The following is a 27,945-nucleotide window of genomic DNA, read 5'->3' as shown; positions in this document are numbered from 1 at the left end:
GCTGTGTGTACTGGTGGTTGACTGCCCCCCAGCCCAGAGTGTGCATGGAAAATTGTCTGGCAGCCTCCCTGACAGCAAGCAGTGATAGTGCCCATGAAGGGCACCTTGTTGGGCCCGCCCCTTTCACGGTTATCGCTTCTCGGCCTTTTGGCTAAGATCAAGTGTAGTATCTGTTCTTATCAGTTTTTCATGCTGGTGGGGATGGGTGGTGCATGGAGGATGCAGGTGTACCAGGTGTACCAGGGCTTTCCGGGGCTGGTTCTGAGGAATCAGCTCGACGGCTGCCCCGATGTGACCTGTTCCCTCCGGGTCTCGCCATGAGGCTGAGAGGGTCTAGAGCCGAGGTACTTTTGTGCCTCGGGGAGTGGTGACCCCGAGGTGCCGAAACTCACTGGGAGGATAGACTCACTGAGTTGAAGCACGGGCACCATAATCTCTTCACCTTGTGGCACTCACCTCTTGATTCCCGGCCTTCTGGCTAGGATCAGAGAAATTTTTATAGATCCGGCCGGATGTCCGGGCAGTATATCTGCACACATTCACTTATTTATTTCTTTTTTGTCTCACTGTGTCACTTTTTGCGTGTTGTGTGTTCACAGGATTGGTCAGGATGCGGTAGCCCTTCTGGGTGTCCCTCCTGGCGGTCTAGGGGAGGTGTGTGTGGCCATTAGGTTCCGCACCTCCCTGCAAACACCCCGGGTACTCCTGCTTTGGCAGGGTACCTACCGTAATCGGCTCTGCGGGCAGATACCTTGGCTAACGCCAAGGGGGATGCCGGGAGCATTTGTGGTCCCCTAGTAGCTTCGGCGAAAAGGGACATTGAACCTGGAACCTCGCAGGTACCTTTTGGTCCGGAGGCGAAGGGTAAGGTTTGTTGGGGGGCCTCTCTCCTATCGGAGAAGGGCTTGCGATAGACCGCATCCTTTGTGCACGTTTTTTTAGTGTAACACGTTTGCACTTTTTCTTGCACTTTGGGTGAATCGAAAGCACGTTCCTCGGCTTTAAAAAAAAAAAAAAAAAAAAAATCTGTTCTTATCAGTTTAATATCTGATACGTCCCCTATCTGGGGACCATATATTAAATGGATTTTTGAGAACGGGGGCCGATTTCGAAGCTTGCTTCCGTCGCCCTATGCATTGACCCGATATGGCAGTATCTTCGGGTACAGTGCACCACCCCCTTACAGGGTTAAAAAGAAAGATTCCTACTTTCATTGCTACCTGCTTGCTGGCTAGCCAGCTAGCCAGCCCTGTGGGCCTTGCTGCTGCTGCAGCCAAAAAACAAAAGGTGGTGCTGCTGCTGCTTCTGCTGCTTCTGCTTCTGCTTGTGTCTGGCCGCTGTTGGAGCGTCCAGGCACAGGACTTCTGCTGCTGCTGACTAAATGGCCTCCTTAATTGGATCATTTGAGTAGCCAGCACACCTGTGCAGGTAGGGCATGACATGATAGGCAGCTGCCTTGATAGCGGGTGGGTGCTGAATGTTCCTAATTGACAAAATAAGATTAATGCTTATGAAGAAATATAAAATCTCATCCCTTCCCCAATATCGCGCCACACCCCTACCCCTTAATTCCCTGGTTGAACTTGATGGACATATGTCTTTTTTCGACCGTACTAACTATGTAACTATGTAATATAACATGGGGGGGGGGGGGGGTGTCTCCTGGCTGTTCACACAGGTGTGTCATTGCTGTACATTGACCATGCATTGCTTCTGTGGTATTGCAAAGGCAAAGACAAATGCTTCCAGCCATCCATTGCACTAATGGATTGGTCATCAGCTGGCTGTCTATGTCCCGCATCAATATAGACCAAAGTACAGAGGGTTAGGCTATGCTATTGTGCACCTACCTGATGCATCAGAAGGTGCGAGGCCCTTGCTAAATTCTGTGCACAGACTTTGAGATCTATACTTTAGACTGTATCTAAACCTGCTCCAACATGGACTGACATTCTGGCCTACTTTCAGCCGATGCGACTTGTCTGTCGCTGAACAGTCGCTTTTTATGTATTCAGCACCTATGTATAATGTTGTAAAAATGCTCTAGAAGCTAAAGTCGCAGAAATGTCACACATATTTGGCCTGCAACTTTCTGTGCGACAAATTCAGACAGGAAAAATCAGTATAAATCCTTAGAAAATTATCCCCCAGTGTCTCCATCTGCTGGCGGTATTGAATAAGCATTGCTGCACTGATGGGGTATGCATTAGACGAAAAAAAAGAAGAAAAAGAAGAATAATACGCCCAGAAAAGAGGCGAAAAGGAGAAAAACGTAAAAAAACGTGAAAAAAAAGTAAGAGGAAGAGAAGGGAAAAAAAGGTGGAAATGGGTTTAAAAGTGATTTCGGCGGAGAAATATATATATATATATATATATATATATATATATATATATATATATACGCGCACACACACACATATATATAAACGTATTCTCCGTTGAGATATTGCAGCCGCTGCTGTGTCCAGGCCCAGGAGCCTTAGCACTGTGCTGTGATGTCACTCAATACCACTGACATCACTAGGTGTAAACAACATCTCTCCTTTGCTGTGTATGTGACTATGGAGCTGTTTGGTGATGTCGTCTATTATGGCCTTCATAGAAGCAACAGGAGATTGTTGCATCCATCTAGAACCCTCAGAACTACAGTGCTATGATGTCACTCACTTCCACAGGCCTTGCAGAGTGTAAACAACAACAACCCAGCTTTGTTGTGTATGTAACCATAGGGATTTGTGATGTCACCTAGAACCTTCACAGCAGCGACAGCTTTATGAGGAGCATCAGCACTGCTCTGCCTGAGCAGAACCATCACCGCCATAGGTTGTCAAATAACCCGGGTTTAACCCACACAGGTAAGTCCAATGGGGTGCAGGCATGTCCTCTATGCTTACAGCTTCCCGTGGGTGTTGGTTTGATACCGTTTGGGGACAGCCAAGGAGGCATCTGCAGGCAACAAAGGTAGGTGTGTGCTTGTGTGTGTGTTTCCTATGCAGATCCTAAGCCCAGTGTCACATGCAAGTAGGAGGAGTAAGAAGGGTTCCTGGCAAATCCGGGTTATGGATTGCATTTAAAAAGGCCCCGTGGGAGTGCAATGGGCCCCTGTCTTGCTGCTTAGCAATAATGGTATGGGTTTAGGTTCTGCTGTGTGTACTGGTGGTTGACTGCCCCCCAGCCCAGAGTGTGCATGGAAAATTGTCTGGCAGCCTCCCTGACAGCAAGCAGTGATAGTGCCCATGAAGGGCACCTTGTTGGGCCCGCCCCTTTCACGGTTATCGCTTCTCGGCCTTTTGGCTAAGATCAAGTGTAGTATCTGTTCTTATCAGTTTAATATCTGATACGTCCCCTATCTGGGGACCATATATTAAATGGATTTTTGAGAACGGGGGCCGATTTCGAAGCTTGCTTCCGTCGCCCTATGCATTGACCCGATATGGCAGTATCTTCGGGTACAGTGCACCACCCCCTTACAGGGTTAAAAAGAAAGATTCCTACTTTCATTGCTACCTGCTTGCTGGCTAGCCAGCTAGCCAGCCCTGTGGGCCTTGCTGCTGCTGCAGCCAAAAAACAAAAGGTGGTGCTGCTGCTGCTTCTGCTGCTTCTGCTTCTGCTTGTGTCTGGCCGCTGTTGGAGCGTCCAGGCACAGGACTTCTGCTGCTGCTGACTAAATGGCCTCCTTAATTGGATCATTTGAGTAGCCAGCACACCTGTGCAGGTAGGGCATGACATGATAGGCAGCTGCCTTGATAGCGGGTGGGTGCTGAATGTTCCTAATTGACAAAATAAGATTAATGCTTATGAAGAAATATAAAATCTCATCCCTTCCCCAATATCGCGCCACACCCCTACCCCTTAATTCCCTGGTTGAACTTGATGGACATATGTCTTTTTTCGACCGTACTAACTATGTAACTATGTAACATAACATGGGGGGGGGGGGGTCTCCTGGCTGTTCACACAGGTGTGTCATTGCTGTACATTGACCATGCATTGCTTCTGTGGTATTGCAAAGGCAAAGACAAATGCTTCCAGCCATCCATTGCACTAATGGATTGGTCATCAGCTGGCTGTCTATGTCCCGCATCAATATAGACCAAAGTACAGAGGGTTAGGCTATGCTATTGTGCACCTACCTGATGCATCAGAAGGTGCGAGGCCCTTGCTAAATTCTGTGCACAGACTTTGAGATCTATACTTTAGACTGTATCTAAACCTGCTCCAACATGGACTGACATTCTGGCCTACTTTCAGCCGATGCGACTTGTCTGTCGCTGAACAGTCGCTTTTTATGTATTCAGCACCTATGTATAATGTTGTAAAAATGCTCTAGAAGCTAAAGTCGCAGAAATGTCACACATATTTGGCCTGCAACTTTCTGTGCGACAAATTCAGACAGGAAAAATCAGTATAAATCCTTAGAAAATTATCCCCCAGTGTCTCCATCTGCTGGCGGTATTGAATAAGCATTGCTGCACTGATGGGGTATGCATTAGACGAAAAAAAAGAAGAAAAAGAAGAATAATACGCCCAGAAAAGAGGCGAAAAGGAGAAAAACGTAAAAAAACGTGAAAAAAAAGTAAGAGGAAGAGAAGGGAAAAAAAGGTGGAAATGGGTTTAAAAGTGATTTCGGCGGAGAAATATATATATATATATATATATATATATATATATATATATATACGCGCACACACACACATATATATAAACGTATTCTCCGTTGAGATATTGCAGCCGCTGCTGTGTCCAGGCCCAGGAGCCTTAGCACTGTGCTGTGATGTCACTCAATACCACTGACATCACTAGGTGTAAACAACATCTCTCCTTTGCTGTGTATGTGACTATGGAGCTGTTTGGTGATGTCGTCTATTATGGCCTTCATAGAAGCAACAGGAGATTGTTGCATCCATCTAGAACCCTCAGAACTACAGTGCTATGATGTCACTCACTTCCACAGGCCTTGCAGAGTGTAAACAACAACAACCCAGCTTTGTTGTGTATGTAACCATAGGGATTTGTGATGTCACCTAGAACCTTCACAGCAGCGACAGCTTTATGAGGAGCATCAGCACTGCTCTGCCTGAGCAGAACCATCACCGCCATAGGTTGTCAAATAACCCGGGTTTAACCCACACAGGTAAGTCCAATGGGGTGCAGGCATGTCCTCTATGCTTACAGCTTCCCGTGGGTGTTGGTTTGATACCGTTTGGGGACAGCCAAGGAGGCATCTGCAGGCAACAAAGGTAGGTGTGTGCTTGTGTGTGTGTTTCCTATGCAGATCCTAAGCCCAGTGTCACATGCAAGTAGGAGGAGTAAGAAGGGTTCCTGGCAAATCCGGGTTATGGATTGCATTTAAAAAGGCCCCGTGGGAGTGCAATGGGCCCCTGTCTTGCTGCTTAGCAATAATGGTATGGGTTTAGGTTCTGCTGTGTGTACTGGTGGTTGACTGCCCCCCAGCCCAGAGTGTGCATGGAAAATTGTCTGGCAGCCTCCCTGACAGCAAGCAGTGATAGTGCCCATGAAGGGCACCTTGTTGGGCCCGCCCCTTTCACGGTTATCGCTTCTCGGCCTTTTGGCTAAGATCAAGTGTAGTATCTGTTCTTATCAGTTTAATATCTGATACGTCCCCTATCTGGGGACCATATATTAAATGGATTTTTGAGAACGGGGGCCGATTTCGAAGCTTGCTTCCGTCGCCCTATGCATTGACCCGATATGGCAGTATCTTCGGGTACAGTGCACCACCCCCTTACAGGGTTAAAAAGAAAGATTCCTACTTTCATTGCTACCTGCTTGCTGGCTAGCCAGCTAGCCAGCCCTGTGGGCCTTGCTGCTGCTGCAGCCAAAAAACAAAAGGTGGTGCTGCTGCTGCTTCTGCTGCTTCTGCTTCTGCTTGTGTCTGGCCGCTGTTGGAGCGTCCAGGCACAGGACTTCTGCTGCTGCTGACTAAATGGCCTCCTTAATTGGATCATTTGAGTAGCCAGCACACCTGTGCAGGTAGGGCATGACATGATAGGCAGCTGCCTTGATAGCGGGTGGGTGCTGAATGTTCCTAATTGACAAAATAAGATTAATGCTTATGAAGAAATATAAAATCTCATCCCTTCCCCAATATCGCGCCACACCCCTACCCCTTAATTCCCTGGTTGAACTTGATGGACATATGTCTTTTTTCGACCGTACTAACTATGTAACTATGTAACATAACATGGGGGGGGGGGGGGGGTCTCCTGGCTGTTCACACAGGTGTGTCATTGCTGTACATTGACCATGCATTGCTTCTGTGGTATTGCAAAGGCAAAGACAAATGCTTCCAGCCATCCATTGCACTAATGGATTGGTCATCAGCTGGCTGTCTATGTCCCGCATCAATATAGACCAAAGTACAGAGGGTTAGGCTATGCTATTGTGCACCTACCTGATGCATCAGAAGGTGCGAGGCCCTTGCTAAATTCTGTGCACAGACTTTGAGATCTATACTTTAGACTGTATCTAAACCTGCTCCAACATGGACTGACATTCTGGCCTACTTTCAGCCGATGCGACTTGTCTGTCGCTGAACAGTCGCTTTTTATGTATTCAGCACCTATGTATAATGTTGTAAAAATGCTCTAGAAGCTAAAGTCGCAGAAATGTCACACATATTTGGCCTGCAACTTTCTGTGCGACAAATTCAGACAGGAAAAATCAGTATAAATCCTTAGAAAATTATCCCCCAGTGTCTCCATCTGCTGGCGGTATTGAATAAGCATTGCTGCACTGATGGGGTATGCATTAGACGAAAAAAAAGAAGAAAAAGAAGAATAATACGCCCAGAAAAGAGGCGAAAAGGAGAAAAACGTAAAAAAACGTGAAAAAAAAGTAAGAGGAAGAGAAGGGAAAAAAAGGTGGAAATGGGTTTAAAAGTGATTTCGGCGGAGAAATATATATATATATATATATATATATATATATATATATATACGCGCACACACACACATATATATAAACGTATTCTCCGTTGAGATATTGCAGCCGCTGCTGTGTCCAGGCCCAGGAGCCTTAGCACTGTGCTGTGATGTCACTCAATACCACTGACATCACTAGGTGTAAACAACATCTCTCCTTTGCTGTGTATGTGACTATGGAGCTGTTTGGTGATGTCGTCTATTATGGCCTTCATAGAAGCAACAGGAGATTGTTGCATCCATCTAGAACCCTCAGAACTACAGTGCTATGATGTCACTCACTTCCACAGGCCTTGCAGAGTGTAAACAACAACAACCCAGCTTTGTTGTGTATGTAACCATAGGGATTTGTGATGTCACCTAGAACCTTCACAGCAGCGACAGCTTTATGAGGAGCATCAGCACTGCTCTGCCTGAGCAGAACCATCACCGCCATAGGTTGTCAAATAACCCGGGTTTAACCCACACAGGTAAGTCCAATGGGGTGCAGGCATGTCCTCTATGCTTACAGCTTCCCGTGGGTGTTGGTTTGATACCGTTTGGGGACAGCCAAGGAGGCATCTGCAGGCAACAAAGGTAGGTGTGTGCTTGTGTGTGTGTTTCCTATGCAGATCCTAAGCCCAGTGTCACATGCAAGTAGGAGGAGTAAGAAGGGTTCCTGGCAAATCCGGGTTATGGATTGCATTTAAAAAGGCCCCGTGGGAGTGCAATGGGCCCCTGTCTTGCTGCTTAGCAATAATGGTATGGGTTTAGGTTCTGCTGTGTGTACTGGTGGTTGACTGCCCCCCAGCCCAGAGTGTGCATGGAAAATTGTCTGGCAGCCTCCCTGACAGCAAGCAGTGATAGTGCCCATGAAGGGCACCTTGTTGGGCCCGCCCCTTTCACGGTTATCGCTTCTCGGCCTTTTGGCTAAGATCAAGTGTAGTATCTGTTCTTATCAGTTTAATATCTGATACGTCCCCTATCTGGGGACCATATATTAAATGGATTTTTGAGAACGGGGGCCGATTTCGAAGCTTGCTTCCGTCGCCCTATGCATTGACCCGATATGGCAGTATCTTCGGGTACAGTGCACCACCCCCTTACAGGGTTAAAAAGAAAGATTCCTACTTTCATTGCTACCTGCTTGCTGGCTAGCCAGCTAGCCAGCCCTGTGGGCCTCGCTGCTGCTGCAGCCAAAAAACAAAAGGTGGTGCTGCTGCTGCTTCTGCTGCTTCTGCTTCTGCTTGTGTCTGGCCGCTGTTGGAGCGTCCAGGCACAGGACTTCTGCTGCTGCTGACTAAATGGCCTCCTTAATTGGATCATTTGAGTAGCCAGCACACCTGTGCAGGTAGGGCATGACATGATAGGCAGCTGCCTTGATAGCGGGTGGGTGCTGAATGTTCCTAATTGACAAAATAAGATTAATGCTTATGAAGAAATATAAAATCTCATCCCTTCCCCAATATCGCGCCACACCCCTACCCCTTAATTCCCTGGTTGAACTTGATGGACATATGTCTTTTTTCGACCGTACTAACTATGTAACTATGTAACATAACATGGGGGGGGGGGGGGTCTCCTGGCTGTTCACACAGGTGTGTCATTGCTGTACATTGACCATGCATTGCTTCTGTGGTATTGCAAAGGCAAAGACAAATGCTTCCAGCCATCCATTGCACTAATGGATTGGTCATCAGCTGGCTGTCTATGTCCCGCATCAATATAGACCAAAGTACAGAGGGTTAGGCTATGCTATTGTGCACCTACCTGATGCATCAGAAGGTGCGAGGCCCTTGCTAAATTCTGTGCACAGACTTTGAGATCTATACTTTAGACTGTATCTAAACCTGCTCCAACATGGACTGACATTCTGGCCTACTTTCAGCCGATGCGACTTGTCTGTCGCTGAACAGTCGCTTTTTATGTATTCAGCACCTATGTATAATGTTGTAAAAATGCTCTAGAAGCTAAAGTCGCAGAAATGTCACACATATTTGGCCTGCAACTTTCTGTGCGACAAATTCAGACAGGAAAAATCAGTATAAATCCTTAGAAAATTATCCCCCAGTGTCTCCATCTGCTGGCGGTATTGAATAAGCATTGCTGCACTGATGGGGTATGCATTAGACGAAAAAAAAGAAGAAAAAGAAGAATAATACGCCCAGAAAAGAGGCGAAAAGGAGAAAAACGTAAAAAAACGTGAAAAAAAAGTAAGAGGAAGAGAAGGGAAAAAAAGGTGGAAATGGGTTTAAAAGTGATTTCGGCGGAGAAATATATATATATATATATATATATATATATATATATATATATATACGCGCACACACACACATATATATAAACGTATTCTCCGTTGAGATATTGCAGCCGCTGCTGTGTCCAGGCCCAGGAGCCTTAGCACTGTGCTGTGATGTCACTCAATACCACTGACATCACTAGGTGTAAACAACATCTCTCCTTTGCTGTGTATGTGACTATGGAGCTGTTTGGTGATGTCGTCTATTATGGCCTTCATAGAAGCAACAGGAGATTGTTGCATCCATCTAGAACCCTCAGAACTACAGTGCTATGATGTCACTCACTTCCACAGGCCTTGCAGAGTGTAAACAACAACAACCCAGCTTTGTTGTGTATGTAACCATAGGGATTTGTGATGTCACCTAGAACCTTCACAGCAGCGACAGCTTTATGAGGAGCATCAGCACTGCTCTGCCTGAGCAGAACCATCACCGCCATAGGTTGTCAAATAACCCGGGTTTAACCCACACAGGTAAGTCCAATGGGGTGCAGGCATGTCCTCTATGCTTACAGCTTCCCGTGGGTGTTGGTTTGATACCGTTTGGGGACAGCCAAGGAGGCATCTGCAGGCAACAAAGGTAGGTGTGTGCTTGTGTGTGTGTTTCCTATGCAGATCCTAAGCCCAGTGTCACATGCAAGTAGGAGGAGTAAGAAGGGTTCCTGGCAAATCCGGGTTATGGATTGCATTTAAAAAGGCCCCGTGGGAGTGCAATGGGCCCCTGTCTTGCTGCTTAGCAATAATGGTATGGGTTTAGGTTCTGCTGTGTGTACTGGTGGTTGACTGCCCCCCAGCCCAGAGTGTGCATGGAAAATTGTCTGGCAGCCTCCCTGACAGCAAGCAGTGATAGTGCCCATGAAGGGCACCTTGTTGGGCCCGCCCCTTTCACGGTTATCGCTTCTCGGCCTTTTGGCTAAGATCAAGTGTAGTATCTGTTCTTATCAGTTTAATATCTGATACGTCCCCTATCTGGGGACCATATATTAAATGGATTTTTGAGAACGGGGGCCGATTTCGAAGCTTGCTTCCGTCGCCCTATGCATTGACCCGATATGGCAGTATCTTCGGGTACAGTGCACCACCCCCTTACAGGGTTAAAAAGAAAGATTCCTACTTTCATTGCTACCTGCTTGCTGGCTAGCCAGCTAGCCAGCCCTGTGGGCCTTGCTGCTGCTGCAGCCAAAAAACAAAAGGTGGTGCTGCTTCTGCTGCTTCTGCTTCTGCTTGTGTCTGGCCGCTGTTGGAGCGTCCAGGCACAGGACTTCTGCTGCTGCTGACTAAATGGCCTCCTTAATTGGATCATTTGAGTAGCCAGCACACCTGTGCAGGTAGGGCATGACATGATAGGCAGCTGCCTTGATAGCGGGTGGGTGCTGAATGTTCCTAATTGACAAAATAAGATTAATGCTTATGAAGAAATATAAAATCTCATCCCTTCCCCAATATCGCGCCACACCCCTACCCCTTAATTCCCTGGTTGAACTTGATGGACATATGTCTTTTTTCGACCGTACTAACTATGTAACTATGTAACATAACATGGGGGGGGGGGGTCTCCTGGCTGTTCACACAGGTGTGTCATTGCTGTACATTGACCATGCATTGCTTCTGTGGTATTGCAAAGGCAAAGACAAATGCTTCCAGCCATCCATTGCACTAATGGATTGGTCATCAGCTGGCTGTCTATGTCCCGCATCAATATAGACCAAAGTACAGAGGGTTAGGCTATGCTATTGTGCACCTACCTGATGCATCAGAAGGTGCGAGGCCCTTGCTAAATTCTGTGCACAGACTTTGAGATCTATACTTTAGACTGTATCTAAACCTGCTCCAACATGGACTGACATTCTGGCCTACTTTCAGCCGATGCGACTTGTCTGTCGCTGAACAGTCGCTTTTTATGTATTCAGCACCTATGTATAATGTTGTAAAAATGCTCTAGAAGCTAAAGTCGCAGAAATGTCACACATATTTGGCCTGCAACTTTCTGTGCGACAAATTCAGACAGGAAAAATCAGTATAAATCCTTAGAAAATTATCCCCCAGTGTCTCCATCTGCTGGCGGTATTGAATAAGCATTGCTGCACTGATGGGGTATGCATTAGACGAAAAAAAAGAAGAAAAAGAAGAATAATACGCCCAGAAAAGAGGCGAAAAGGAGAAAAACGTAAAAAACGTGAAAAAAAAGTAAGAGGAAGAGAAGGGAAAAAAAGGTGGAAATGGGTTTAAAAGTGATTTCGGCGGAGAAATATATATATATATATATATATATATATATATATATATATATATACGCGCACACACACACATATATATAAACGTATTCTCCGTTGAGATATTGCAGCCGCTGCTGTGTCCAGGCCCAGGAGCCTTAGCACTGTGCTGTGATGTCACTCAATACCACTGACATCACTAGGTGTAAACAACATCTCTCCTTTGCTGTGTATGTGACTATGGAGCTGTTTGGTGATGTCGTCTATTATGGCCTTCATAGAAGCAACAGGAGATTGTTGCATCCATCTAGAACCCTCAGAACTACAGTGCTATGATGTCACTCACTTCCACAGGCCTTGCAGAGTGTAAACAACAACAACCCAGCTTTGTTGTGTATGTAACCATAGGGATTTTTGATGTCACCTAGAACCTTCACAGCAGCGACAGCTTTATGAGGAGCATCAGCACTGCTCTGCCTGAGCAGAACCATCACCGCCATAGGTTGTCAAATAACCCGGGTTTAACCCACACAGGTAAGTCCAATGGGGTGCAGGCATGTCCTCTATGCTTATAGCTTCCCGTGGGTGTTGGTTTGATACCGTTTGGGGACAGCCAAGGAGGCATCTGCAGGCAACAAAGGTAGGTGTGTGCTTGTGTGTGTGTTTCCTATGCAGATCCTAAGCCCAGTGTCACATGCAAGTAGGAGGAGTAAGAAGGGTTCCTGGCAAATCCGGGTTATGGATTGCATTTAAAAAGGCCCCGTGGGAGTGCAATGGGCCCCTGTCTTGCTGCTTAGCAATAATGGTATGGGTTTAGGTTCTGCTGTGTGTACTGGTGGTTGACTGCCCCCCAGCCCAGAGTGTGCATGGAAAATTGTCTGGCAGCCTCCCTGACAGCAAGCAGTGATAGTGCCCATGAAGGGCACCTTGTTGGGCCCGCCCCTTTCACGGTTATCGCTTCTCGGTCTTTTGGCTAAGATCAAGTGTAGTATCTGTTCTTATCAGTTTAATATCTGATACGTCCCCTATCTGGGGACCATATATTAAATGGATTTTTGAGAACGGGGGCCGATTTCGAAGCTTGCTTCCATCGCCCTATGCATTGACCCGATATGGCAGTATCTTCGGGTACAGTGCACCACCCCCTTACAGGGTTAAAAAGAAAGATTCCTACTTTCATTGCTACCTGCTTGCTGGCTAGCCAGCTAGCCAGCCCTGTGGGCCTTGCTGCTGCTGCAGCCAAAAAACAAAAGGTGGTGCTGCTGCTGCTTCTGCTGCTTCTGCTTCTGCTTGTGTCTGGCCGCTGTTGGAGCGTCCAGGCACAGGACTTCTGCTGCTGCTGACTAAATGGCCTCCTTAATTGGATCATTTGAGTAGCCAGCACACCTGTGCAGGTAGGGCATGACATGATAGGCAGCTGCCTTGATAGCGGGTGGGTGCTGAATGTTCCTAATTGACAAAATAAGATTAATGCTTATGAAGAAATATAAAATCTCATCGCTTCCCCAATATCGCGCCACACCCCTACCCCTTAATTCCCTGGTTGAACTTGATGGACATATGTCTTTTTTCGACCGTACTAACTATGTAACTATGTAACATAACATGGGGGGGGGGGGGGTCTCCTGGCTGTTCACACAGGTGTGTCATTGCTGTACATTGACCATGCATTGCTTCTGTGGTATTGCAAAGGCAAAGACAAATGCTTCCAGCCATCCATTGCACTAATGGATTGGTCATCAGCTGGCTGTCTATGTCCCGCATCAATATAGGCCAAAGTACAGAGGGTTAGGCTATGCTATTGTGCACCTACCTGATGCATCAGAAGGTGCGAGGCCCTTGCTAAATTCTGTGCACAGACTTTGAGATCTATATTTTAGACTGTATCTAAACCTGCTCCAACATGGACTGACATTCTGGCCTACTTTCAGCCGATGCGACTTGTCTGTCGCTGAACAGTCGCTTTTTATGTATTCAGCACCTATGTATAATGTTGTAAAAATGCTCTAGAAGCTAAAGTCGCAGAAATGTCACACATATTTGGCCTGCAACTTTCTGTGCGACAAATTCAGACAGGAAAAATCAGTATAAATCCTTAGAAAATTATCCCCCAGTGTCTCCATCTGCTGGCGGTATTGAATAAGCATTGCTGCACTGATGGGGTATGCATTAGACAAAAAAAAAGAAGAAAAAGAAGAATAATACGCCCAGAAAAGAGGCGAAAAGGAGAAAAACGTAAAAAAAACTTGAAAAAAAAGTAAGAGGAAGAGAAGGGAAAAAAAGGTGGAAATGGGTTTAAAAGTGATTTCGGCGGAGAAATATATATATATATATATATATATATACGCGCACACACACACACATATATATAAACGTATTCTCCGTTGAGATATTGCAGCCGCTGCTGTGTCCAGGCCCAGGAGCCTTAGCACTGTGCTGTGATGTCACTCAATACCACTGACATCACTAGGTGTAAACAACATCTCTCCTTTGCTGTGTATGTGACTATGGAGCTGTTTGGTGATGTCGTCTATTATGGCCTTCATAGAAGCAACAGGAGATTGTTGCATCCATCTAGAACCCTCAGAACTACAGTGCTATGATGTCACTCACTTCCACAGGCCTTGCAGAGTGTAAACAACAACAACCCAGCTTTGTTGTGTATGTAACCATAGGGATTTGTGATGTCACCTAGAACCTTCACAGCAGCGACAGCTTTATGAGGAGCATCATCACTGCTCTGCCTGAGCAGAACCATCACCGCCATAGGTTGTCAAATAACCCGGGTTTAACCCACACAGGTAAGTCCAATGGGGTGCAGGCATGTCCTCTATGCTTACAGCTTCCCGTGGGTGTTGGTTTGATACCGTTTGGGGACAGCCAAGGAGGCATCTGCAGGCAACAAAGGTAGGTGTGTGCTTGTGTGTGTGTTTCCTATGCAGATCCTAAGCCCAGTGTCACATGCAAGTAGGAGGAGTAAGAAGGGTTCCTGGCAAATCCGGGTTATGGATTGCATTTAAAAAGGCCCCGTGGGAGTGCAATGGGCCCCTGTCTTGCTGCTTAGCAATAATGGTATGGGTTTAGGTTCTGCTGTGTGTACTGGTGGTTGACTGCCCCCCAGCCCAGAGTGTGCATGGAAAATTGTCTGGCAGCCTCCCTGACAGCAAGCAGTGATAGTGCCCATGAAGGGCACCTTGTTGGGCCCGCCCCTTTCACGGTTATCGCTTCTCGGCCTTTTGGCTAAGATCAAGTGTAGTATCTGTTCTTATCAGTTTTCATGCTGGTGGGGATGGGTGCTGGATGCAGGTGTACCAGGGCTTTCCGGGGCTGGTTCTGAGGAATCAGCTCGACGGCTGCCCCGATGTGACCTGTTCCCTCCGGGTCTCGCCATGAGGCTGAGAGGGTCTAGAGCCGAGGTACTTTTGTGCCTCAGGGAGTGGTGACCCCGAGGTGCCGGAACTCACTGGGAGAATAGACTCACTGAGTTGAAGCACGGGCACCATAATCTCTTCACCTTGTGGCACTCACCTCTTGATTCCCGGCCTTCTGGCTAGGATCAGAGAAATTTTTATAGATCCGGCCGGATGTCCGGGCAGTATATCTGCACACATTCACTTATTTATTTATTTTTTGTCTCACTGTGTCACTTTTTGTGTGTTGTGTGTTCACAGGATTTGTCAGGATGCGGTAGCCCTTCTGGGTGTCCCTCCTGGCGGTCTAGGGGAGGTGTGTGTGGCCATTAGGTTCCGCACCTCCCTGCAAACACCTCGGGTACTCCTGCTTTGGCAGGGTACCTACCGTAATCGGCTCTGCGGGCAGATACCTTGGCTAACGCCAAGGGGGATGCCGGGAGCATTTGTGGTCCCCTAGTAGCTTCGGCGAAAAGGGACATCGAACCTGGAACCTCGCAGGTACCTTTTGGTCCGGAGGCGAAGGGTAAGGTTTGTTGGGGGGCCTCTCTCCTATCGGAGAAGGGCTTGCGATAGACCGCATCCTTTGTGCACGTTTTTTTAGTGTAACACGTTTGCACTTTTTCTTGCACTTTGGGTGAATCGAAAGCACGTTCCTCGGCTTTAGATAAAAAAAAAAAAAAAAAAAAATCTGTTCTTATCAGTTTAATATCTGATACGTCCCCTATCTGGGGACCATATATTAAATGGATTTTTGAGAACGGGGGCCGATTTCGAAGCTTGCTTCCGTCGCCCTATGCATTGACCCGATATGGCAGTATCTTCGGGTACAGTGCACCACCCCCTTACAGGGTTAAAAAGAAAGATTCCTACTTTCATTGCTACCTGCTTGCTGGCTAGCCAGCTAGCCAGCCCTGTGGGCCTTGCTGCTGCTGCAGCCAAAAAACAAAAGGTGGTGCTGCTGCTGCTTCTGCTGCTTCTGCTTCTGCTTGTGTCTGGCCGCTGTTGGAGCGTCCAGGCACAGGACTTCTGCTGCTGCTGACTAAATGGCCTCCTTAATTGGATCATTTGAGTAGCCAGCACACCTGTGCAGGTAGGGCATGACATGATAGGCAGCTGCCTTGATAGCGGGTGGGTGCTGAATGTTCCTAATTGACAAAATAAGATTAATGCTTATGAAGAAATATAAAATCTCATCCCTTCCCCAATATCGCGCCACACCCCTACCCCTTAATTCCCTGGTTGAACTTGATGGACATATGTCTTTTTTCGACCGTACTAACTATGTAACTATGTAACATAACATGGGGGGGGGGGGGTGTCTCCTGGCTGTTCACACAGGTGTGTCATTGCTGTACATTGACCATGCATTGCTTCTGTGGTATTGCAAAGGCAAAGACAAATGCTTCCAGCCATCCATTGCACTAATGGATTGGTCATCAGCTGGCTGTCTATGTCCCGCATCAATATAGACCAAAGTACAGAGGGTTAGGCTATGCTATTGTGCACCTACCTGATGCATCAGAAGGTGCGAGGCCCTTGCTAAATTCTGTGCACAGACTTTGAGATCTATACTTTAGACTGTATCTAAACCTGCTCCAACATGGACTGACATTCTGGCCTACTTTCAGCCGATGCGACTTGTCTGTCGCTGAACAGTCGCTTTTTATGTATTCAGCACCTATGTATAATGTTGTAAAAATGCTCTAGAAGCTAAAGTCGCAGAAATGTCACACATATTTGGCCTGCAACTTTCTGTGCGACAAATTCAGACAGGAAAAATCAGTATAAATCCTTAGAAAATTATCCCCCAGTGTCTCCATCTGCTGGCGGTATTGAATAAGCATTGCTGCACTGATGGGGTATGCATTAGACGAAAAAAAAGAAGAAAAAGAAGAATAATACGCCCAGAAAAGAGGCGAAAAGGAGAAAAACGTAAAAAAACGTGAAAAAAAAGTAAGAGGAAGAGAAGGGAAAAAAAGGTGGAAATGGGTTTAAAAGTGATTTCGGCGGAGAAATATATATATATATATATATATATATATATATATATATATATACGCGCACACACACACATATATATAAACGTATTCTCCGTTGAGATATTGCAGCCGCTGCTGTGTCCAGGCCCAGGAGCCTTAGCACTGTGCTGTGATGTCACTCAATACCACTGACATCACTAGGTGTAAACAACATCTCTCCTTTGCTGTGTATGTGACTATGGAGCTGTTTGGTGATGTCGTCTATTATGGCCTTCATAGAAGCAACAGGAGATTGTTGCATCCATCTAGAACCCTCAGAACTACAGTGCTATGATGTCACTCACTTCCACAGGCCTTGCAGAGTGTAAACAACAACAACCCAGCTTTGTTGTGTATGTAACCATAGGGATTTGTGATGTCACCTAGAACCTTCACAGCAGCGACAGCTTTATGAGGAGCATCAGCACTGCTCTGCCTGAGCAGAACCATCACCGCCATAGGTTGTCAAATAACCCGGGTTTAACCCACACAGGTAAGTCCAATGGGGTGCAGGCATGTCCTCTATGCTTACAGCTTCCCGTGGGTGTTGGTTTGATACCGTTTGGGGACAGCCAAGGAGGCATCTGCAGGCAACAAAGGTAGGTGTGTGCTTGTGTGTGTGTTTCCTATGCAGATCCTAAGCCCAGTGTCACATGCAAGTAGGAGGAGTAAGAAGGGTTCCTGGCAAATCCGGGTTATGGATTGCATTTAAAAAGGCCCCGTGGGAGTGCAATGGGCCCCTGTCTTGCTGCTTAGCAATAATGGTATGGGTTTAGGTTCTGCTGTGTGTACTGGTGGTTGACTGCCCCCCAGCCCAGAGTGTGCATGGAAAATTGTCTGGCAGCCTCCCTGACAGCAAGCAGTGATAGTGCCCATGAAGGGCACCTTGTTGGGCCCGCCCCTTTCACGGTTATCGCTTCTCGGCCTTTTGGCTAAGATCAAGTGTAGTATCTGTTCTTATCAGTTTAATATCTGATACGTCCCCTATCTGGGGACCATATATTAAATGGATTTTTGAGAACGGGGGCCGATTTCGAAGCTTGCTTCCGTCGCCCTATGCATTGACCCGATATGGCAGTATCTTCGGGTACAGTGCACCACCCCCTTACAGGGTTAAAAAGAAAGATTCCTACTTTCATTGCTACCTGCTTGCTGGCTAGCCAGCTAGCCAGCCCTGTGGGCCTTGCTGCTGCTGCAGCCAAAAAACAAAAGGTGGTGCTTCTGCTGCTTCTGCTTCTGCTTGTGTCTGGCCGCTGTTGGAGCGTCCAGGCACAGGACTTCTGCTGCTGCTGACTAAATGGCCTCCTTAATTGGATCATTTGAGTAGCCAGCACACCTGTGCAGGTAGGGCATGACATGATAGGCAGCTGCCTTGATAGCGGGTGGGTGCTGAATGTTCCTAATTGACAAAATAAGATTAATGCTTATGAAGAAATATAAAATCTCATCCCTTCCCCAATATCGCGCCACACCCCTACCCCTTAATTCCCTGGTTGAACTTGATGGACATATGTCTTTTTTCGACCGTACTAACTATGTAACTATGTAACATAACATGGGGGGGGGGGGGGTCTCCTGGCTGTTCACACAGGTGTGTCATTGCTGTACATTGACCATGCATTGCTTCTGTGGTATTGCAAAGGCAAAGACAAATGCTTCCAGCCATCCATTGCACTAATGGATTGGTCATCAGCTGGCTGTCTATGTCCCGCATCAATATAGACCAAAGTACAGAGGGTTAGGCTATGCTATTGTGCACCTACCTGATGCATCAGAAGGTGCGAGGCCCTTGCTAAATTCTGTGCACAGACTTTGAGATCTATACTTTAGACTGTATCTAAACCTGCTCCAACATGGACTGACATTCTGGCCTACTTTCAGCCGATGCGACTTGTCTGTCGCTGAACAGTCGCTTTTTATGTATTCAGCACCTATGTATAATGTTGTAAAAATGCTCTAGAAGCTAAAGTCGCAGAAATGTCACACATATTTGGCCTGCAACTTTCTGTGCGACAAATTCAGACAGGAAAAATCAGTATAAATCCTTAGAAAATTATCCCCCAGTGTCTCCATCTGCTGGCGGTATTGAATAAGCATTGCTGCACTGATGGGGTATGCATTAGACGAAAAAAAAGAAGAAAAAGAAGAATAATACGCCCAGAAAAGAGGCGAAAAGGAGAAAAACGTAAAAAAACGTGAAAAAAAAGTAAGAGGAAGAGAAGGGAAAAAAAGGTGGAAATGGGTTTAAAAGTGATTTCGGCGGAGAAATATATATATATATATATATATATATATATATATATATACGCGCACACACACACATATATATAAACGTATTCTCCGTTGAGATATTGCAGCCGCTGCTGTGTCCAGGCCCAGGAGCCTTAGCACTGTGCTGTGATGTCACTCAATACCACTGACATCACTAGGTGTAAACAACATCTCTCCTTTGCTGTGTATGTGACTATGGAGCTGTTTGGTGATGTCGTCTATTATGGCCTTCATAGAAGCAACAGGAGATTGTTGCATCCATCTAGAACCCTCAGAACTACAGTGCTATGATGTCACTCACTTCCATAGGCCTTGCAGAGTGTAAACAACAACAACCCAGCTTTGTTGTGTATGTAACCATAGGGATTTGTGATGTCACCTAGAACCTTCACAGCAGCGACAGCTTTATGAGGAGCATCAGCACTGCTCTGCCTGAGCAGAACCATCACCGCCATAGGTTGTCAAATAACCCGGGTTTAACCCACACAGGTAAGTCCAATGGGGTGCAGGCATGTCCTCTATGCTTACAGCTTCCCGTGGGTGTTGGTTTGATACCGTTTGGGGACAGCCAAGGAGGCATCTGCAGGCAACAAAGGTAGGTGTGTGCTTGTGTGTGTGTTTCCTATGCAGATCCTAAGCCCAGTGTCATATGCAAGTAGGAGGAGTAAGAAGGGTTCCTGGCAAATCCGGGTTATGGATTGCATTTAAAAAGGCCCCGTGGGAGTGCAATGGGCCCCTGTCTTGCTGCTTAGCAATAATGGTATGGGTTTAGGTTCTGCTGTGTGTACTGGTGGTTGACTGCCCCCCAGCCCAGAGTGTGCATGGAAAATTGTCTGGCAGCCTCCCTGACAGCAAGCAGTGATAGTGCCCATGAAGGGCACCTTGTTGGGCCCGCCCCTTTCACGGTTATCGCTTCTCGGCCTTTTGGCTAAGATCAAGTGTAGTATCTGTTCTTATCAGTTTAATATCTGATACGTCCCCTATCTGGGGACCATATATTAAATGGATTTTTGAGAACGGGGGCCGATTTCGAAGCTTGCTTCCGTCGCCCTATGCATTGACCCGATATGGCAGTATCTTCGGGTACAGTGCACCACCCCCTTACAGGGTTAAAAAGAAAGATTCCTACTTTCATTGCTACCTGCTTGCTGGCTAGCCAGCTAGCCAGCCCTGTGGGCCTTGCTGCTGCTGCAGCCAAAAAACAAAAGGTGGTGCTGCTGCTGCTTCTGCTGCTTCTGCTTCTGCTTGTGTCTGGCCGCTGTTGGAGCGTCCAGGCACAGGACTTCTGCTGCTGCTGACTAAATGGCCTCCTTAATTGGATCATTTGAGTAGCCAGCACACCTGTGCAGGTAGGGCATGACATGATAGGCAGCTGCCTTGATAGCGGGTGGGTGCTGAATGTTCCTAATTGACAAAATAAGATTAATGCTTATGAAGAAATATAAAATCTCATCCCTTCCCCAATATCGCGCCACACCCCTACCCCTTAATTCCCTGGTTGAACTTGATGGACATATGTCTTTTTTCGACCGTACTAACTATGTAACTATGTAACATAACATGGGGGGGGGGGGGGGGGTCTCCTGGCTGTTCACACAGGTGTGTCATTGCTGTACATTGACCATGCATTGCTTCTGTGGTATTGCAAAGGCAAAGACAAATGCTTCCAGCCATCCATTGCACTAATGGATTGGTCATCAGCTGGCTGTCTATGTCCCGCATCAATATAGACCAAAGTACAGAGGGTTAGGCTATGCTATTGTGCACCTACCTGATGCATCAGAAGGTGCGAGGCCCTTGCTAAATTCTGTGCACAGACTTTGAGATCTATACTTTAGACTGTATCTAAACCTGCTCCAACATGGACTGACATTCTGGCCTACTTTCAGCCGATGCGACTTGTCTGTCGCTGAACAGTCGCTTTTTATGTATTCAGCACCTATGTATAATGTTGTAAAAATGCTCTAGAAGCTAAAGTCGCAGAAATGTCACACATATTTGGCCTGCAACTTTATGTGCGACAAATTCAGACAGGAAAAATCAGTATAAATCCTTAGAAAATTATCCCCCAGTGTCTCCATCTGCTGGCGGTATTGAATAAGCATTGCTGCACTGATGGGGTATGCATTAGACGAAAAAAAAGAAGAAAAAGAAGAATAATACGCCCAGAAAAGAGGCGAAAAGGAGAAAAACGTAAAAAAACGTGAAAAAAAAGTAAGAAGAAGAGAAGGGAAAAAAAGGTGGAAATGGGTTTAAAAGTGATTTCGGCGGAGAAATATATATATATATATATATATATATATATATATATATATATATACGCGCACACACACACATATATATAAACGTATTCTCCGTTGAGATATTGCAGCCGCTGCTGTGTCCAGGCCCAGGAGCCTTAGCACTGTGCTGTGATGTCACTCAATACCACTGACATCACTAGGTGTAAACAACATCTCTCCTTTGCTGTGTATGTGACTATGGAGCTGTTTGGTGATGTCGTCTATTATGGCCTTCATAGAAGCAACAGGAGATTGTTGCATCCATCTAGAACCCTCAGAACTACAGTGCTATGATGTCACTCACTTCCACAGGCCTTGCAGAGTGTAAACAACAACAACCCAGCTTTGTTGTGTATGTAACCATAGGGATTTGTGATGTCACCTAGAACCTTCACAGCAGCGACAGCTTTATGAGGAGCATCAGCACTGCTCTGCCTGAGCAGAACCATCACCGCCATAGGTTGTCAAATAACCCGGGTTTAACCCACACAGGTAAGTCCAATGGGGTGCAGGCATGTCCTCTATGCTTACAGCTTCCCGTGGGTGTTGGTTTGATACCGTTTGGGGACAGCCAAGGAGGCATCTGCAGGCAACAAAGGTAGGTGTGTGCTTGTGTGTGTGTTTCCTATGCAGATCCTAAGCCCAGTGTCACATGCAAGTAGGAGGAGTAAGAAGGGTTCCTGGCAAATCCGGGTTATGGATTGCATTTAAAAAGGCCCCGTGGGAGTGCAATGGGCCCCTGTCTTGCTGCTTAGCAATAATGGTATGGGTTTAGGTTCTGCTGTGTGTACTGGTGGTTGACTGCCCCCCAGCCCAGAGTGTGCATGGAAAATTGTCTGGCAGCCTCCCTGACAGCAAGCAGTGATAGTGCCCATGAAGGGCACCTTGTTGGGCCCGCCCCTTTCACGGTTATCGCTTCTCGGCCTTTTGGCTAAGATCAAGTGTAGTATCTGTTCTTATCAGTTTAATATCTGATACGTCCCCTATCTGGGGACCATATATTAAATGGATTTTTGAGAACGGGGGCCGATTTCGAAGCTTGCTTCCGTCGCCCTATGCATTGACCCGATATGGCAGTATCTTCGGGTACAGTGCACCACCCCCTTACAGGGTTAAAAAGAAAGATTCCTACTTTCATTGCTACCTGCTTGCTGGCTAGCCAGCTAGCCAGCCCTGTGGGCCTTGCTGCTGCTGCAGCCAAAAAACAAAAGGTGGTGCTTCTGCTGCTTCTGCTTCTGCTTGTGTCTGGCCGCTGTTGGAGCGTCCAGGCACAGGACTTCTGCTGCTGCTGACTAAATGGCCTCCTTAATTGGATCATTTGAGTAGCCAGCACACCTGTGCAGGTAGGGCATGACATGATAGGCAGCTGCCTTGATAGCGGGTGGGTGCTGAATGTTCCTAATTGACAAAATAAGATTAATGCTTATGAAGAAATATAAAATCTCATCCCTTCCCCAATATCGCGCCACACCCCTACCCCTTAATTCCCTGGTTGAACTTGATGGACATATGTCTTTTTTCGACCGTACTAACTATGTAACTATGTAACATAACATGGGGGGGGGGGGGGTCTCCTGGCTGTTCACACAGGTGTGTCATTGCTGTACATTGACCATGCATTGCTTCTGTGGTATTGCAAAGGCAAAGACAAATGCTTCCAGCCATCCATTGCACTAATGGATTGGTCATCAGCTGGCTGTCTATGTCCCGCATCAATATAGACCAAAGTACAGAGGGTTAGGCTATGCTATTGTGCACCTACCTGATGCATCAGAAGGTGCGAGGCCCTTGCTAAATTCTGTGCACAGACTTTGAGATCTATACTTTAGACTGTATCTAAACCTGCTCCAACATGGACTGACATTCTGGCCTACTTTCAGCCGATGCGACTTGTCTGTCGCTGAACAGTCGCTTTTTATGTATTCAGCACCTATGTATAATGTTGTAAAAATGCTCTAGAAGCTAAAGTCGCAGAAATGTCACACATATTTGGCCTGCAACTTTCTGTGCGACAAATTCAGACAGGAAAAATCAGTATAAATCCTTAGAAAATTATCCCCCAGTGTCTCCATCTGCTGGCGGTATTGAATAAGCATTGCTGCACTGATGGGGTATGCATTAGACGAAAAAAAAGAAGAAAAAGAAGAATAATACGCCCAGAAAAGAGGCGAAAAGGAGAAAAACGTAAAAAAACGTGAAAAAAAAGTAAGAGGAAGAGAAGGGAAAAAAAGGTGGAAATGGGTTTAAAAGTGATTTCGGCGGAGAAATATATATATATATATATATATATATATATATATATATATACGCGCACACACACACATATATATAAACGTATTCTCCGTTGAGATATTGCAGCCGCTGCTGTGTCCAGGCCCAGGAGCCTTAGCACTGTGCTGTGATGTCACTCAATACCACTGACATCACTAGGTGTAAACAACATCTCTCCTTTGCTGTGTATGTGACTATGGAGCTGTTTGGTGATGTCGTCTATTATGGCCTTCATAGAAGCAACAGGAGATTGTTGCATCCATCTAGAACCCTCAGAACTACAGTGCTATGATGTCACTCACTTCCATAGGCCTTGCAGAGTGTAAACAACAACAACCCAGCTTTGTTGTGTATGTAACCATAGGGATTTGTGATGTCACCTAGAACCTTCACAGCAGCGACAGCTTTATGAGGAGCATCAGCACTGCTCTGCCTGAGCAGAACCATCACCGCCATAGGTTGTCAAATAACCCGGGTTTAACCCACACAGGTAAGTCCAATGGGGTGCAGGCATGTCCTCTATGCTTACAGCTTCCCGTGGGTGTTGGTTTGATACCGTTTGGGGACAGCCAAGGAGGCATCTGCAGGCAACAAAGGTAGGTGTGTGCTTGTGTGTGTGTTTCCTATGCAGATCCTAAGCCCAGTGTCATATGCAAGTAGGAGGAGTAAGAAGGGTTCCTGGCAAATCCGGGTTATGGATTGCATTTAAAAAGGCCCCGTGGGAGTGCAATGGGCCCCTGTCTTGCTGCTTAGCAATAATGGTATGGGTTTAGGTTCTGCTGTGTGTACTGGTGGTTGACTGCCCCCCAGCCCAGAGTGTGCATGGAAAATTGTCTGGCAGCCTCCCTGACAGCAAGCAGTGATAGTGCCCATGAAGGGCACCTTGTTGGGCCCGCCCCTTTCACGGTTATCGCTTCTCGGCCTTTTGGCTAAGATCAAGTGTAGTATCTGTTCTTATCAGTTTAATATCTGATACGTCCCCTATCTGGGGACCATATATTAAATGGATTTTTGAGAACGGGGGCCGATTTCGAAGCTTGCTTCCGTCGCCCTATGCATTGACCCGATATGGCAGTATCTTCGGGTACAGTGCACCACCCCCTTACAGGGTTAAAAAGAAAGATTCCTACTTTCATTGCTACCTGCTTGCTGGCTAGCCAGCTAGCCAGCCCTGTGGGCCTTGCTGCTGCTGCAGCCAAAAAACAAAAGGTGGTGCTGCTGCTGCTTCTGCTGCTTCTGCTTCTGCTTGTGTCTGGCCGCTGTTGGAGCGTCCAGGCACAGGACTTCTGCTGCTGCTGACTAAATGGCCTCCTTAATTGGATCATTTGAGTAGCCAGCACACCTGTGCAGGTAGGGCATGACATGATAGGCAGCTGCCTTGATAGCGGGTGGGTGCTGAATGTTCCTAATTGACAAAATAAGATTAATGCTTATGAAGAAATATAAAATCTCATCCCTTCCCCAATATCGCGCCACACCCCTACCCCTTAATTCCCTGGTTGAACTTGATGGACATATGTCTTTTTTCGACCGTACTAACTATGTAACTATGTAACATAACATGGGGGGGGGGGGGGGGTCTCCTGGCTGTTCACACAGGTGTGTCATTGCTGTACATTGACCATGCATTGCTTCTGTGGTATTGCAAAGGCAAAGACAAATGCTTCCAGCCATCCATTGCACTAATGGATTGGTCATCAGCTGGCTGTCTATGTCCCGCATCAATATAGACCAAAGTACAGAGGGTTAGGCTATGCTATTGTGCACCTACCTGATGCATCAGAAGGTGCGAGGCCCTTGCTAAATTCTGTGCACAGACTTTGAGATCTATACTTTAGACTGTATCTAAACCTGCTCCAACATGGACTGACATTCTGGCCTACTTTCAGCCGATGCGACTTGTCTGTCGCTGAACAGTCGCTTTTTATGTATTCAGCACCTATGTATAATGTTGTAAAAATGCTCTAGAAGCTAAAGTCGCAGAAATGTCACACATATTTGGCCTGCAACTTTATGTGCGACAAATTCAGACAGGAAAAATCAGTATAAATCCTTAGAAAATTATCCCCCAGTGTCTCCATCTGCTGGCGGTATTGAATAAGCATTGCTGCACTGATGGGGTATGCATTAGACGAAAAAAAAGAAGAAAAAGAAGAATAATACGCCCAGAAAAGAGGCGAAAAGGAGAAAAACGTAAAAAAACGTGAAAAAAAAGTAAGAAGAAGAGAAGGGAAAAAAAGGTGGAAATGGGTTTAAAAGTGATTTCGGCGGAGAAATATATATATATATATATATATATATATATATATATATATATACGCGCACACACACACATATATATAAACGTATTCTCCGTTGAGATATTGCAGCCGCTGCTGTGTCCAGGCCCAGGAGCCTTAGCACTGTGCTGTGATGTCACTCAATACCACTGACATCACTAGGTGTAAACAACATCTCTCCTTTGCTGTGTATGTGACTATGGAGCTGTTTGGTGATGTCGTCTATTATGGCCTTCATAGAAGCAACAGGAGATTGTTGCATCCATCTAGAACCCTCAGAACTACAGTGCTATGATGTCACTCACTTCCACAGGCCTTGCAGAGTGTAAACAACAACAACCCAGCTTTGTTGTGTATGTAACCATAGGGATTTGTGATGTCACCTAGAACCTTCACAGCAGCGACAGCTTTATGAGGAGCATCAGCACTGCTCTGCCTGAGCAGAACCATCACCGCCATAGGTTGTCAAATAACCCGGGTTTAACCCACACAGGTAAGTCCAATGGGGTGCAGGCATGTCCTCTATGCTTACAGCTTCCCGTGGGTGTTGGTTTGATACCGTTTGGGGACAGCCAAGGAGGCATCTGCAGGCAACAAAGGTAGGTGTGTGCTTGTGTGTGTGTTTCCTATGCAGATCCTAAGCCCAGTGTCACATGCAAGTAGGAGGAGTAAGAAGGGTTCCTGGCAAATCCGGGTTATGGATTGCATTTAAAAAGGCCCCGTGGGAGTGCAATGGGCCCCTGTCTTGCTGCTTAGCAATAATGGTATGGGTTTAGGTTCTGCTGTGTGTACTGGTGGTTGACTGCCCCCCAGCCCAGAGTGTGCATGGAAAATTGTCTGGCAGCCTCCCTGACAGCAAGCAGTGATAGTGCCCATGAAGGGCACCTTGTTGGGCCCGCCCCTTTCACGGTTATCGCTTCTCGGCCTTTTGGCTAAGATCAAGTGTAGTATCTGTTCTTATCAGTTTAATATCTGATACGTCCCCTATCTGGGGACCATATATTAAATGGATTTTTGAGAACGGGGGCCGATTTCGAAGCTTGCTTCCGTCGCCCTATGCATTGACCCGATATGGCAGTATCTTCGGGTACAGTGCACCACCCCCTTACAGGGTTAAAAAGAAAGATTCCTACTTTCATTGCTACCTGCTTGCTGGCTAGCCAGCTAGCCAGCCCTGTGGGCCTTGCTGCTGCTGCAGCCAAAAAACAAAAGGTGGTGCTGCTGCTTCTGCTTCTGCTTGTGTCTGGCCGCTGTTGGAGCGTCCAGGCACAGGACTTCTGCTGCTGCTGACTAAATGGCCTCCTTAATTGGATCATTTGAGTAGCCAGCACACCTGTGCAGGTAGGGCATGACATGATAGGCAGCTGCCTTGATAGCGGGTGGGTGCTGAATGTTCCTAATTGACAAAATAAGATTAATGCTTATGAAGAAATATAAAATCTCATCCCTTCCCCAATATCGCGCCACACCCCTACCCCTTAATTCCCTGGTTGAACTTGATGGACATATGTCTTTTTTCGACCGTACTAACTATGTAACTATGTAACATAACATGGGGGGGGGGTCTCCTGGCTGTTCACACAGGTGTGTCATTGCTGTACATTGACCATGCATTGCTTCTGTGGTAATGCAAAGGCAAAGACAAATGCTTCCAGCCATCCATTGCACTAATGGATTGGTCATCAGCTGGCTGTCTATGTCCCGCATCAATATAGACCAAAGTACAGAGGGTTAGGCTATGCTATTGTGCACCTACCTGATGCATCAGAAGGTGCGAGGCCCTTGCTAAATTCTGTGCACAGACTTTGAGATCTATACTTTAGACTGTATCTAAACCTGCTCAAACATGGACTGACATTCTGGCCTACTTTCAGCCGATGCGACTTGTCTGTCGCTGAACAGTCGCTTTTTATGTATTCAGCACCTATGTATAATGTTGTAAAAATGCTCTAGAAGCTAAAGTCGCAGAAATGTCA

The 27,945-nt window shown here is 46.5% G+C and overlaps 12 non-coding genes and 2 pseudogenes across 12 annotated transcripts; all 14 read left to right on the top strand.

Moving 5' to 3' along the window:
* Positions 1 to 131: 131 nt before the first annotated feature.
* On the top strand, positions 132 to 236 carry LOC130328249 (U2 spliceosomal RNA; annotated as a pseudogene).
* A 758-nt stretch (positions 237 to 994) lies between these two features.
* Positions 995 to 1,178, top strand: LOC130328231 (U2 spliceosomal RNA). Its single transcript, XR_008872282.1, has one exon. It is a non-coding gene; the product is annotated as a U2 spliceosomal RNA (small nuclear RNA).
* Positions 1,179 to 3,274: 2,096 nt separating this feature from the next.
* On the top strand, positions 3,275 to 3,465 carry LOC130328184 (U2 spliceosomal RNA). The gene has a single exon (XR_008872245.1). It is a non-coding gene; the product is annotated as a U2 spliceosomal RNA (small nuclear RNA).
* Positions 3,466 to 5,553: 2,088 nt separating this feature from the next.
* Positions 5,554 to 5,744, top strand: LOC130328183 (U2 spliceosomal RNA). Its single transcript, XR_008872244.1, has one exon. It is a non-coding gene; the product is annotated as a U2 spliceosomal RNA (small nuclear RNA).
* A 2,089-nt stretch (positions 5,745 to 7,833) lies between these two features.
* On the top strand, positions 7,834 to 8,024 carry LOC130328182 (U2 spliceosomal RNA). Its single transcript, XR_008872243.1, has one exon. It is a non-coding gene; the product is annotated as a U2 spliceosomal RNA (small nuclear RNA).
* Positions 8,025 to 10,115: 2,091 nt separating this feature from the next.
* LOC130328181 (U2 spliceosomal RNA) lies at positions 10,116 to 10,306 on the top strand. The gene has a single exon (XR_008872242.1). It is a non-coding gene; the product is annotated as a U2 spliceosomal RNA (small nuclear RNA).
* A 2,082-nt stretch (positions 10,307 to 12,388) lies between these two features.
* LOC130328214 (U2 spliceosomal RNA) lies at positions 12,389 to 12,579 on the top strand. The gene has a single exon (XR_008872272.1). It is a non-coding gene; the product is annotated as a U2 spliceosomal RNA (small nuclear RNA).
* Positions 12,580 to 14,655: 2,076 nt separating this feature from the next.
* Positions 14,656 to 14,808, top strand: LOC130328239 (U2 spliceosomal RNA; annotated as a pseudogene).
* A 693-nt stretch (positions 14,809 to 15,501) lies between these two features.
* On the top strand, positions 15,502 to 15,688 carry LOC130328232 (U2 spliceosomal RNA). The gene has a single exon (XR_008872283.1). It is a non-coding gene; the product is annotated as a U2 spliceosomal RNA (small nuclear RNA).
* A 2,090-nt stretch (positions 15,689 to 17,778) lies between these two features.
* On the top strand, positions 17,779 to 17,969 carry LOC130328179 (U2 spliceosomal RNA). The gene has a single exon (XR_008872240.1). It is a non-coding gene; the product is annotated as a U2 spliceosomal RNA (small nuclear RNA).
* Positions 17,970 to 20,045: 2,076 nt separating this feature from the next.
* LOC130328177 (U2 spliceosomal RNA) lies at positions 20,046 to 20,236 on the top strand. Its single transcript, XR_008872239.1, has one exon. It is a non-coding gene; the product is annotated as a U2 spliceosomal RNA (small nuclear RNA).
* A 2,094-nt stretch (positions 20,237 to 22,330) lies between these two features.
* On the top strand, positions 22,331 to 22,521 carry LOC130328176 (U2 spliceosomal RNA). Its single transcript, XR_008872238.1, has one exon. It is a non-coding gene; the product is annotated as a U2 spliceosomal RNA (small nuclear RNA).
* Positions 22,522 to 24,599: 2,078 nt separating this feature from the next.
* LOC130328175 (U2 spliceosomal RNA) lies at positions 24,600 to 24,790 on the top strand. Its single transcript, XR_008872237.1, has one exon. It is a non-coding gene; the product is annotated as a U2 spliceosomal RNA (small nuclear RNA).
* A 2,091-nt stretch (positions 24,791 to 26,881) lies between these two features.
* On the top strand, positions 26,882 to 27,072 carry LOC130328174 (U2 spliceosomal RNA). The gene has a single exon (XR_008872236.1). It is a non-coding gene; the product is annotated as a U2 spliceosomal RNA (small nuclear RNA).
* The last annotated feature ends 873 nt before the right edge of the window (positions 27,073 to 27,945 follow it).

The sequence above is a fragment of the Hyla sarda genome, unplaced genomic scaffold (assembly GCF_029499605.1).
Source record: "Hyla sarda isolate aHylSar1 unplaced genomic scaffold, aHylSar1.hap1 scaffold_305, whole genome shotgun sequence".
NCBI lineage: Eukaryota > Metazoa > Chordata > Amphibia > Anura > Hylidae > Hyla > Hyla sarda.
The sequence above is the reverse complement of the archived record's forward strand: the minus strand, read 5'-3'. Positions and strand labels throughout refer to the sequence as shown.